The following is a 12,076-nucleotide window of genomic DNA, read 5'->3' as shown; positions in this document are numbered from 1 at the left end:
TTGGTTTACCAAAACTGTCTTTCTGACGCCAAAATCCAACTACATCAGTCCCATTGCTTTCGAAGAAAAAAGAAAGAAAAAGGAAGAAATTCTTGGCGGGGCTTGGGTTCATGCCACGCTCATGCCCCTCTTGCCCAGACCCGGCTTACCTCCTTCATCAGTTCACCGCTGCTCCATCAACAGCCCCCTCCCGACACACGCCTCACGTTCCCACCCCAGGGAACCCCTTGCTGTGCACAAACAAGAGGGACGCCCTCCTTTCACACCCTGTGCCTGCGCGCTGTGACTCTTCCTCCTGGAATTTTCTCCTGAGGCCTATCTGGCTCCTTATAAATACTCACTTGCCCTTCAAGATTCAGCTCAGTTTTCCCACCACCGTGGCCCCGCAGACACCTGGACTGCAGCCAGGCCTTGCCACCTCCAACTCCCCTCGGGTGCCATACCCTCTCCTACCTCTGAGCCTCTGCCCAGGTGGCCGCTCCTCCTGGGGAGGCACTTCTCCAGATGCTTCTATGTCTGCCACGTCTTCGTGACCTTAGCCTGGCCTCCCTTTCTCTTAAAAAAAATTCCTCCCCCTGTTGCACATGTTTCCTTCAGCCACATGTTGCAAACATTTATTGGGTGTCCCTCCCCTCGCACCCCCCCCATTCTCCCACCTCCCTACCCCCATGTGCTACACTTGTGGTTGACACTGAGTAAAGGGATAAATGAGACTCCAGGCGCCTCCCCTGCAGGAATTTCTACTCTGGAGCCTGGAGTGGCCCAACTCAAACGCCAACGGGCTCCAGGGAGGTACCATAAACCCATCCGCAGCCGGATGGCTATGGCGAGACCCCGTCCCGTGTGAAGGGCACAGCTATGCCTCGGTCAGTGTTTGAAAATGTGGGCCCCACGTGACCCCGTTGCCCAACGTTTGGAGAAAAGCCATAAACTTGAAGATGTTGCTAACCAACTCAACTCTTTCTGGAAACAGTACTGAGCAAATGGAAGAAGCCTGTGGCCTGTGGCTGCCCAGGCTTCAGCCTCTGGTTTGGAGGCATGGTGAGAGGGCATCTAATCCAGCCAGAAAGGAGGTTCCCAGGGGAGAGGCCACTTGAGCAGGTGCTGGGTGATGAGCAAGAGGAAAGAGTAGAGAGGATCTGGGGAGACTGTTCCCGGAAGAGGGACAGGAGATCAAATAATAATCTCACCTCGGTGGTTCTGGGCGGCACCCACCTTGCCAGCCAGGAGCAGGGAAGGCCTGACAAGCCTCCCTAGGCCCCTGCGTCTGCCTCCACCTCAGGTTGTACAAAAAGGACCTCCCACGCGTGGGGCCCCCTCGTCTGCCTCCACCCCAGACCTGGCCCCCTCCACAGGAATGGTAAAGGGGGAGGAGAAACCAGGGCCCCTTTGCCACGCCTGGGCTGGCACCAGGGGAAGCCGGATTTAGGTACACAAGGCCAGGACAAGACTGAAGCCCGTTTGGTGGAGACAGAGCCCTGGCTTTGGGGGTGGTGATGGGCAGGGCAGGCCCACAGCTTCCAGGTGCCCCCTCCACAGACCCGGCACATCCCTGCTGGAGGACAGCCCCCTCTTTCACTGTGAGCCAGACCAGCTCGGGAGACAGGTGGATGGGAGGTTCAAAGAGGGGCGTGCCCTCTCCTTCGGATGGCCCGGCTCCGGCGGGCGTGTACCCCACTGGGTTGTTTTGTCTTTTGTGTTCAGTAGAATTTTCTGTTTTCTGAGGGGGTGGGGAACTATTGGAAGACTTTGTGCCAGAGCCGACAGGAGAGGGGCTCCCAGGTTGTTCTGGCTCAGGGCCGCAGAGGTGAGAACAGGTATGACGAGGCTCCCTGTGCCAGGGGCCCCGCCAGGCTGGCATGCCGCACCCTGCCCCCCACCCCTGTGCCAGTCTGTGAGCGGCGCACGTTCACTGGGCACCCACTGAAGTGTCTGAGGGTGGAGGGGGTCTGGGGGCCGGGAGGGGCTTCAGGAAAGAACACAGAGCAGGGACAGCAGGAAGGCTGTGTCTTGAGAGGTAAGGAAGTGTTTGCCAAAGTGATAGGGAGAAGGGCACTCAGGGCAGCGGGAAGAGCTTGGCAAAGGCACAGAGTGAGAAGATCCCGCAGTATTAGCAAATGCCCGCTGGCTCTTGGATGGGGGCTTATAGTTCAAGGGAATGGGGACCCTGGGGAATGCTGTGGAGCCTGAACTTCATCCCGCAGACCGTGGGGACCACTTAGAGAAGCCACCTGGGCAAGGGAGGCGAGGGGCAAGCCCCGTGATGCAGACGGGAAGCTGTGAAGTCTGCTGGAGAGAGAGCCGGCGGGACTCGGTGAACAGGTGCCGGGGACGGGGGCGGGCTGAGCAGTCACCCCCGATGATCAGGGTGTCTGAACTCTGCCAAGAGCCCTTTTTCCCCAGAAGGCAGACCCTGACACCGGAGAAAGCTTGGTTGAGTGCAAGGTTTCGCCACAGAAGCTCTCTGCGCAATGACCTTTGTGGGGTCACACTCTCCTAAGGCCCAGAGTGGCACATGGCCTCTGTCAGAGCCCCGGGGATTCTGTTCCTGGGACTCTGAAGCCGTGAGTCCTCCTTTGGCGTCTCAGGGCTCTAGACCCAAGGGACCCATGGGGCAGTCCAGGATGCACTCTGCAGGGTGCTTTTGGAAGTGAATCCCTGTCCCCAGCAGCAAGGCCAGGGAGGGGGTGGGGGGCTTGGAGTCGAGCTAAGCTTCCATTGAAAGCTAGCTCCCACCTGGAGACAAATGAGACCCTGGCCTGGTCTCTCACCTGTTTCTTCAAACCGCATACTGTGCTAAGTGACCTTCTGCTTAATTTCATCCAATCGGCATAAATTTCCAGGGCAGGCACTTTCACTTGGCCTCGTTTAATATATGGAGAGACTGGGACGCCTGGGTGGCTCAGTCGGTTAAGCATCTGACTTCAGCTCAGGTCATGATCTCGCGGTCCGTGAGTTCGAGCCCCGTGTCGGGCTCTGTGCTGACTGCTCAGAGCCTGGAGCCTGTTTCAGATTCTGTGTCTCCCTCTCTCTCTGTCCGTCCCCCGTTCATGCTGTGTCTCTCTCTGTCTCAAAAATAAATAAACATTAAAAAATTAATAAAGTATTAAATAAAAATTAATAAAAAATAATAAATAAAATATTTATAAATTTATTAATATATTAATAAATAAATTAAAAATTAATGAATTAATAAACACACTCTGTTTCCTCTTTCTCTCTCTCAAAAATAAATAAATATTTTAAAAATTAAAAAAAAAAGTTGTAATCACCCGAAACCACCCACATCCGGGGCCCGAGTTGCTCAGTATCCGTAGGTCTCCCAACCCTGACTCTGTGCTTCTAGGCCTGGCAAGTGAAGGAGCCAGCCCCTGGGAGACACTTTGCCCTCCCCATCATCTCCCATCCCTACCCTCCTGTGCCCTGGGAAGTTGTCAGTCAGATAGAGTGGCCCTGTCCCAAGTTAGTTTTCCTGTCTTTTTTTTTTTCTGCCTCAAAGCAGAAGACAACCCCCCAAATTCCTAAAATTCCAGAAACTGTCAAATAAACCTCTTGTGTCTGTACCATGTGACCTTGGGCAGGTCACACAGCCTCTGTGAGTATGGACCACGAGAGGCAGGTGGGGTGGGAAAGCTTCCCAGCAGGGAAGTCGCCCTGCGCCTGGGGGGCGGCTGTCGAAGCTGGTGCAAGTTGTAAGGCATGCGGGCAGGCACACACACTTGGACTCATGCACACTTGTGTGCCCGGTCACAGAGCCGAGCAAAGCCTCTGGAGCAAAAGGAGGCAGGAGGGTGTCCTTCCCACATGTCCCCTTCCTTCCAAGGCCGCCTAAGCCTCCAGCCCCTGAAGCCACCTTGGGTCAACACATTGGCCAAAGAGGCTTAGCTCCTCTGGCCACCAGCAAAATGCAAAGTGTCCCTGGGATGGTGGGTTTCGGGGCTAGGCCTGCACCCCACCTCCCCCTCAGCCACAACCCACAGCACCTATCATTGTGGCGCCCGTAAGAGCAGACACATGCCCTCAACAAGTGACTTCTCAACTCTCAGTCCCTGCCAGAAAAGTCCTCCCTGGGGCCCCGCACCCCTACACCCTCCGCACACACACTCATTAACATACTCCCACAGGCACACGCTGTCGCGTGCACGCACATTTACACACCAGGACGCATGTATGCACACTCACACAGACGCTCACACAAAGCCCAGCAAGTCTCAGCACACCCCGTCAGATGCTCTTGCCCACAGCGTGGGGCCGGTACCTGTTAAATTATGCCAACTCCACCAGAAGAAAGGTATTCTCTTTTAAATCGATTCTTTTTCAACAGCTGCTAATTATATCCAGGGGTTTGGGCTTGCAAGCCTGAACGTCCTTCTAACATTCATTAATCTCTCTTTTTAACAGGGAGCAGACCCCAAACTCAGAACCATCCCACGGACAACCACACCTAGCTGGAATTAAATAACCATTTTTGTTTCTGTTGCTTCCTGTAAATGGCAGATGTAAGGTTTTCTGTTTACGGTAGTGGCATGGTTTCCTTTCAGACTGAAGGGTTGTTTTTTCTGGTGTGTGTGTGTGTGTGTGTGTGTGTGTGTTTAGTGCATTAACCTAAAGAAAAATATTACATAGGTAATGGTGTAGGAAGTTCCAGAAAACGGCACAGGTGGGCAAGATCTGACTGACTCAAGGATCACCTCCAACAAAAGGTCCTTTCTCACCCTCCCCTGTTTGGGGTGCCCCACAGTTGCTATGGTAACCATGTGTTTTTATGTCTGCCGCCCCTGCAGACCCTAAGCGACCTATATCCCAGATGAGCCACCCTGGGCCCAGGGCTGTGGCTCAGCCAGGTCGGTGCTGGGTTTTGTGGAGTGAATGCGTTAGCACCCAGGTCCCGGGCTCTGCCCAGTCTGGCCATCTTGTTCATGCCCTTGCACATTTACGCCGTCTTTGGGTCCAGCCCCGTCTGATGGATCAGCCTCCAGTCCAGAGGCGCAGTGTTGCCCAAATCTAACCTTATCTCTTCCTGAGAAGCGCTGACCTCTCTCCTGAGGCGGGATTCAGTTTCCCCCCTGCCTGCCAGACCCTCCACTGGGATGTGCCCTCACCTCCATTCCTCCAAACCCACCACCTACCTCCCTCTTCCCCAGACTACACCAGCACCACTACTCAGCTCCAGCCCTGCCTCAGTGTCCCCAGTGGAAAGCTGTGGTGTCATCTGTCTGTCCTCCCTTAGGGTCCTCCCGCAGCCAGGGTCACGAGGCCTGAGGGGGCACCTCCCCCCCTCCCATTGCTCCTTGAATCAGATTCTGCTCATTGCCTCCCTGAACCGGCACTCTGGCCTTTGATCACCTCTGCCTTCAAGACCCTTCCTGCACAGTTCAGAGGATGCTACTCCCTCTTCAGCCCACCATGGCTCCCTATTGCTCACAGAGCAAAGTGTGAGGAGACTGGCATTTATGGAGCTCCTTCCATGAGCTGTAAACTGGGTGGGGGTTTATACACAGCACCTCACTTAATCTTCATGATAACCTGCCAGATGAGGAAACTGAGGCTCAGAGAGGTGAAGTCAGTTCTTGAAGGACAGAGCGGAAGAAAGACAGTCCATGTGGAGAGAATCATGTACAAAATAGCACAAGGGCATGAGGGTGTTTTGTGAGTCAGGGAAAGGTTGGGTGTGACTAGAAGCAAGCGAGGAGGCCCAGGGAGCTGGCCTCTGACTTCCAGGGAAGCAGGCTGCAGGAACTTTTTTCTTTTTAAGTTAATTTATTTATTTTTGAGAGAGACGGCGTGGCGTGCAAGCGGAGGGGAAGGGCAGAGAGAGAGGGAGACACAGAATCGGAAGCAGGCTCCAGGCTCTGAGCTGTCAGTGCAGAGCCTGACGCGGGGCGTGAACCCACGAACCGTGAGATCATGACCTGAGCCGAAGTAGGACGCTTAACCGACTGAGCCACCCAGGCACCCCCAGGTCGCAGGGGATTTATACCAAGATTGGCACGAACAGTAGGTGTCTTAGGAAGACAGGATGGAGCGAGGGCGGGGGGGTGAAGTCCAGACCAAGGCAGCAGGACCTCACGAGGAACGGGGACCCACTTGCTAGAATTCGCCAGCTGGGTGTTTCAAGGCCCACGGAGGAGGTCAGAGGCACTCTGAGGTGTCTGGAACACGGGGACTCGGCACCCTCGCTCTCCTCTTCTTACCCCTCCATGCCACCCGACTCGCTGTGCATGGATTTGTCTGGCTGTCATCTCTCCTCACCCCACCACCACCCACAATCCACAATGTGAATTCCACGAAGGCAGGAACTCTGTCCGTTCTGTCCCCTGCTGAAGCCCCAGTGCCTGGCCCCACGCCGCGTTCCAACGAAAATATGACGAACGAGTGAATGATTCAATGTATTCGCCGAATTTGTACTTGGGAAGGTAGAAAAGGAAATCTGTCCGTGGAAAAAGAAAAACAGCTCCCCTCCCTCCCCTGCTACCCTTTCCCCCACACTCCGCAGGTAATCGATGCTGACCTGGGGGGTGTTTGTTAGCAAATCAGTTGGACTTTCTTTTTCTTCCTCTGAATCCCTGTTCTCTAGCAAGAGCCGGAAGGGCGGGTGTGGAGCTCACACACCTTTGACTACCCAAGAGGCAGCGGGGATGGTGGGTGAGAAGACAAGAGACACAGGAGTTGTCCCCCGCTCCCCCCCCCCCTACACACGGCTGACCCCTGGCTGAATTTCCTCCGTCTTGGCAGTTGCCTGATAAGCCTGTGGGGTGAGAAAGGGGTGATACCTTTTTACCTCCCCCTGGATAGACCAGGGAAGGTGGGGATGTCTGTCCTCTGGTGGTCCTGTCTTCTTCTGGGATGGTCAGACTTTAAAGGAGACCACCCACAGACCCACCGACCTACCCACCTGCCTCTGGACACTGTCTGACCTTGCAGCAAGGCCAGAGAAGGAGGGCCTGTCCCTAGCCTTGGGGCTGCGGTTTCTGGAACACGGCACAGTGCCCAACGCATGGTAGGTGGTCAACCAATATTCTTGAATGAACAAAGGACTGTCACTCTGAGTGGCTCGTTTTTCCTGGTGTGTAGAGACGCCTTGACTGCCAGGTAGTAACAATTGCCTGCATACTCTCCATGATCATAGTGACCCCAAAAATGGTCACCCACAAAAATGTCACCACGCATTGGTGCAATGCCTTCCTGTGGGCTTCCCTGAGCTGACAGCAACTCTTTTAGTTAGGATGTAAATCACATGCCCGTCTTACAAGTGGGGACAACTTCGAAGGTCACTGCCAGCCCGGGAGGGGAAGCGGGACATTCTGAGGCCCCATCCTGCTTTGCGCTGCCTCGAGGAACCTCTGATCCTCAGGGTGTGTCGTTGGGGACAGGTTGTGGGGAGGTCTGACCTCACCTAAGGGCGGCGGTGAAAGGCTGCTCCGGGGACGGGACATAAAAGCTAAGTTTGAAAGCCAAGAGCTCCTGGCATTCCCCTGGTGGGCGGGCGGGTGGCAGGGTGTAAGCACTCGCTAAGGCATCCCATTGTTTCTTCTTGAAAAACATCAGGCCGAACCGTGCTTCCCAGATCCTTGTTCCTGGGCCGGCTGACCAGAAGCAGTAGAGAGCAGGGACTCCGTGAAATCTGGGGCCCTGGACCGCCCTGGCCTCCCAGGTCACACAGTCCAGCCCTGCCTAGACCTGCTGGCTTCTTAGTGCCCAGCCTGACATCATTCAGGGAAATCGGGGCCTCTCCTGGGAGACTCCAAGCTCCCTAAGGCAGGGTGGGTGTCACTGTGTGCCCTCAGTGTCCCACCCTAGCTGAGAGAGGGAGAGGGAGAGACCTCACAGCCTCCTGCTCCTGGGGGAAGAACTTGGTGAATGCCAGGCTTAAACAACGGCTGGCCCTCCTGGGTTTGCCCCCTAACCTCCCTGAAGGCTGGGCTATTGGGGGTCTGCTTGGCTGGCAATGGCCTTAATGGCAGTCGAAGACAGGTGGCTGTCAGGTTCAGGGTCTAGAACCTGTAGAACAAAGGCTGGGCCAATCTGAACCGAGGGCTGGGCCGGTTCACGGGGAAAGCCAGAGAAAGTAGAGAAAGTCACAAGGTGCTACTAAGACTCCTGTAGGCAGAGGGAGGGGACAGGAACCACACAGAAGAAAAGGAAACAGAGACGGGGATTGTCCCTGGCCCAGGAGGGAGAGTACAGGGGAGAGGAGTGGAAGTGAACACGACACCCTCAGCAGTCTTGGTTCTGGAGGCTTCTGGTCCAGGCCGTCCATGTATACAATTACCCCCTTTTCTTCCAGCAAATGGCAGCATCTCTATCCTCAAAACCAAAGTGGCCCTGCCAGCATGCATCCCCCCCATCCCTTGTCGTATTGGTTTACTCTGCGTTCAGGGGACCTGTGGCCCCCACAGATGGGGCTCCTGACTCCTGCTTCCCACGCGGAATCTGTCTCTCAGCCAGCTTCTGGGAGGCACTGGCGGGGGAAGGAAGCCCGCTTCCCTGTGGGACCCCGGGTTTTGTGATTTTGATCATTATCACATGGCACTTTAAAAATCAGATTTATGCCCCGGACTTCCATCACCCGCAGAGCAGCTTAATGCCATAGGTACTTTGTGCTAGTAGGGTCTTTTAGCCCCATGGCACTGAAGACCTTGTTTCGAGCTACATCTCAGAGTCTACCACGGAATCTGTACTTGACAAATACTTGTGGCAGTGAATGAATGAATGAATGATAGAAATAGCTAATATTCACTTGCTATACACTGGGCCCTGTTCGGGCTGCTTTTCTATATTATTTCAGTTAATCTTCACAGCCAGCTAAGGGTGAGGCACTGCTATAGTGCCCATTTTACAGATGGGAAACTGAGGCTCCAACAGGTTACATGGTTTGCCCAAGGTCACTCAAGCTAGGCCTTGATCTCACCTCTGGAGTTCTCCTGCTCAGGAAACCTCACCTGCTGTTTTGAGGGATGTCTCACCACCCTAAACGTTTTATAACCAGCACTCAGGGTGTCTGCTGCTCCCCCGTCCCAGGCTCCTCCCGTCCAGTGAAGTTTTGCCCTACATACTCCATCCAATCCCACTGGACCGAAGGAAAGAGTAAGTCCCGCACATTTGAGCTTGAGTCAGTTGCGAGCAGCTCTCAAGCCAGGCGGCCAGCGTCGGGGAGGCAGGTGGGGCCTCTCTACAGCCGCTTGTCTCCCCTCATGTCCGCCATCCATTTAACATGACGTCCCCGCCCCTCGCCAAGTTCCAGCCTACGCCAGGCTCTGAGCAGGGCACTGGGACTGAGGAGAGGAGGGGCCCTAGAGCAACCCACAGGAGTGTCCTGGGGGCCACTGCCCCAGAGAGCCCCCCAGGGGCTCCGGAGAGTAAGACCACCTCGCCAGGCAGTGATCAGAACCACCTTGGTGGCTAAATGAACTTGTGGATGATGACTCAGCTGCCATGCGGGTTAGTAACTATTGTGTCCCTCACAGGCTGGGAACCATGGAGAGAGCCTGCCGGGAGGACATATTGAATTGCCTAGCATTTGTGAGTCTGTGCCCAGGTGACCTTCCTCAGATCCCTCTGTGGGCCAAGGCAAGTATACAGAATAAATCAATGCAAGGGCTGCCCAGGCTCTGTGCCTGAAAATGGCACCCCCAGGGTCAGCAGGGTTTAGAGCAAGCACTGTCATCTTACATGCTGCCACCCCCTGCACCCTAATCCTCACGAAGCTGTGGGAGCCTCTTAACGGCTCCAAGACTCCGATGCCCCTCTTGACATGGGGCAGCAGAGGCTGGTTGTGGCCCTCCCATAGCCCCTTGGCCCTCCCTTAGGGTCACCTAAGCTTCCGTGAATAGTTCCCGAGCACTGGGATCGCTTCCAGCCAGCAAAGGGTCAGCCCCAACCCTCTGTGCAACCAGGGCTTTCACCAACAGCTGCACCTTGCCAGCCTCAGGACCAGGAGAGGAGGAGGTCCTTCCTCCCCAGCTTCCCTACATCACTCCTGGCCCAGCCAGGGCAGGGGAAGGCAGAGGAGAATTCTTTCCATCTCCATATCCTAAGAAGTATCCTTTACAGAGAGCTCCCTGTGCACGACCCACTCCCGACAACAGCCCTGAGAGGTCAGCAGCCTGGGCCATCAACCCCACTTGACAATTGGGAAAACTGAGGCTAAGGCCACCACAAGGCCGGTGTCAGAGCTGAAAGCAGCCTTCAGAGCTCCAGAACACTCCCCTGCCCTTTCTGCCCCCCCACCCCCGCCATGGCAACCGTCCCCCATCCGTCACTGACTCCCTGAGAAAGAAAAAGTGGCAGCTGGATGGGACGATCCATAGCTGGGTTGTGAGCCCCTGTCCTCCTCGGTGCCCCCATGGGTGGCAAGACCTCTCAGAGATGGCTACAAGGAAGACCAGGGAAGGGGTGGTCTGCCCTGCCTCCGATGAGACTGGTTTGGGTGTTGGCCTGGGCAGCAACCGGCACAGCAAACTTCTGCGAGTTTAGTCTACACTCTTGAGCACACACGTGCACGCATCGGAGCGTGTGCACACAGCCCCACCCTCCACCAGCACTCCCCAAGTGCCCCGCGTGTGTGCGTGAGAGAGTGGGTGGGTGCCGGCGTCTCCAGAGCTCACTCAGAGCCCCCCCTGCGCGTGGCTCTGCGTCAGCTGCAACCTTATGCACAGGCAGCCGCCTCTGGAGAATGATTTGAAGGCTCCCAGAAACATCCTTCCCCTCCCCCAAGCCTGCCACAGGCCTTCCCAAGGCCCTGCTGAGATGCAGGATGGGAGGGGACCCCAGCAGCGGTCTCACGGCGGGCCAGGTGCTGTGCTAAGTGATTTACGCACACCCTTCCTCTGTATCCCCGCAACAACCCTGCGAGAAGACCATTATTTATTTCATGGTTCACCACCCTTTTGGTAGAGCTGAGAAAAGGCAGGCTCGGGGAGGTGGACAGAGTTGTTCAGGTCCCAAACAGAAAGGGGCAGACCCAGCACTGAAACCCAGGTGCCCTGGGGTCCCCATCAGACTAAGAAAAGAGGCCAAGGGACCAGGTCCTTTGGTGACTCCGGCCTGGCTCAGAATAGAGGAGTCTCAGGAAAGAGAGAAGCCCAAGATGGGATGGCACAGGCCACCCTGAAAGAATTTTCTGGATTTGCAATTCAGCCACAGTCGTCCACAGCTCTTTAAAGTAATAAGACCTAAAAGTGGCCAGGGCCGTGCTGTCACCAGATGTGCGTGCACACACACACACACACACACACACACACATGCACGAGCATATACACATCCACACGAGCATCCGTGGCAAGAATGACCCTGAGAAGAAGGAAACGTCTGCGGGCTGGGGACGGGGAGAGGGTTCTGGTACCCTGATGCCCGAGGACAGAGATCGATACCTGAGAACGCCCCCTGCACCCCATTCTTCAGCCTCCCCAGACAGTTGCTGCCTGTCTAGCAAACCCCCAAGGGGCCCCTACTTCGAGCTGAACCCTGTGCTGGCACACGGCCTGTGTCGGCTCACTGTCCCGACTGTCTCAGACATGGTTAAGCAACATCCCAAGAGGACACAGAGCTGGACTCTGAACCTGGGTGTGTCAGACTCTACAGCTTTGGGTACGTGAGGTGGGGCAGTTTGGGGAATGGAAGGGAGAGGTAAGACGCACTCTGGAGCCCCAGGTTCGTTCCAAGAGGGAAGTCGCAAAGGAGATGAAGGCCGCGGACTGCTAGGGACACCTCTTCAGAAAGAATTTTCTAGCCAAGAGGAGGCTCAGAGAAGTTCGAGGCCCACGGTAGGCCCTCGAAAGGGGCGGGTGTCCTTTCAGCCCAGGACCTGTCATCTGGGGAGGACGGATGCCAGCAACCAGGACCACCGAGCAACAAAGGCTGGGACACCTGTGTTGGTGGTGGGGGTGACACCAGATCCGAGGTCACCCACTGGGGACCTAAAGGCAGAATTTGGCCCTCAGGTATGTTGTGCTTGGTCCCTACAATACCAGTCCACAAGTGACGTTTTAAAAATCTTGGGGCGCCCGGGGGGCTCAGTCCTTTGAGCATCCAGCTCTTGATTTCAGCTCAGGTCACGATCCCAGGGTTATGGGAT

This window comes from Panthera uncia (genome assembly GCF_023721935.1).
Source record: "Panthera uncia isolate 11264 chromosome C1 unlocalized genomic scaffold, Puncia_PCG_1.0 HiC_scaffold_3, whole genome shotgun sequence".
NCBI lineage: Eukaryota > Metazoa > Chordata > Mammalia > Carnivora > Felidae > Panthera > Panthera uncia.
Note: the sequence above shows the minus strand (reverse complement) of the source record.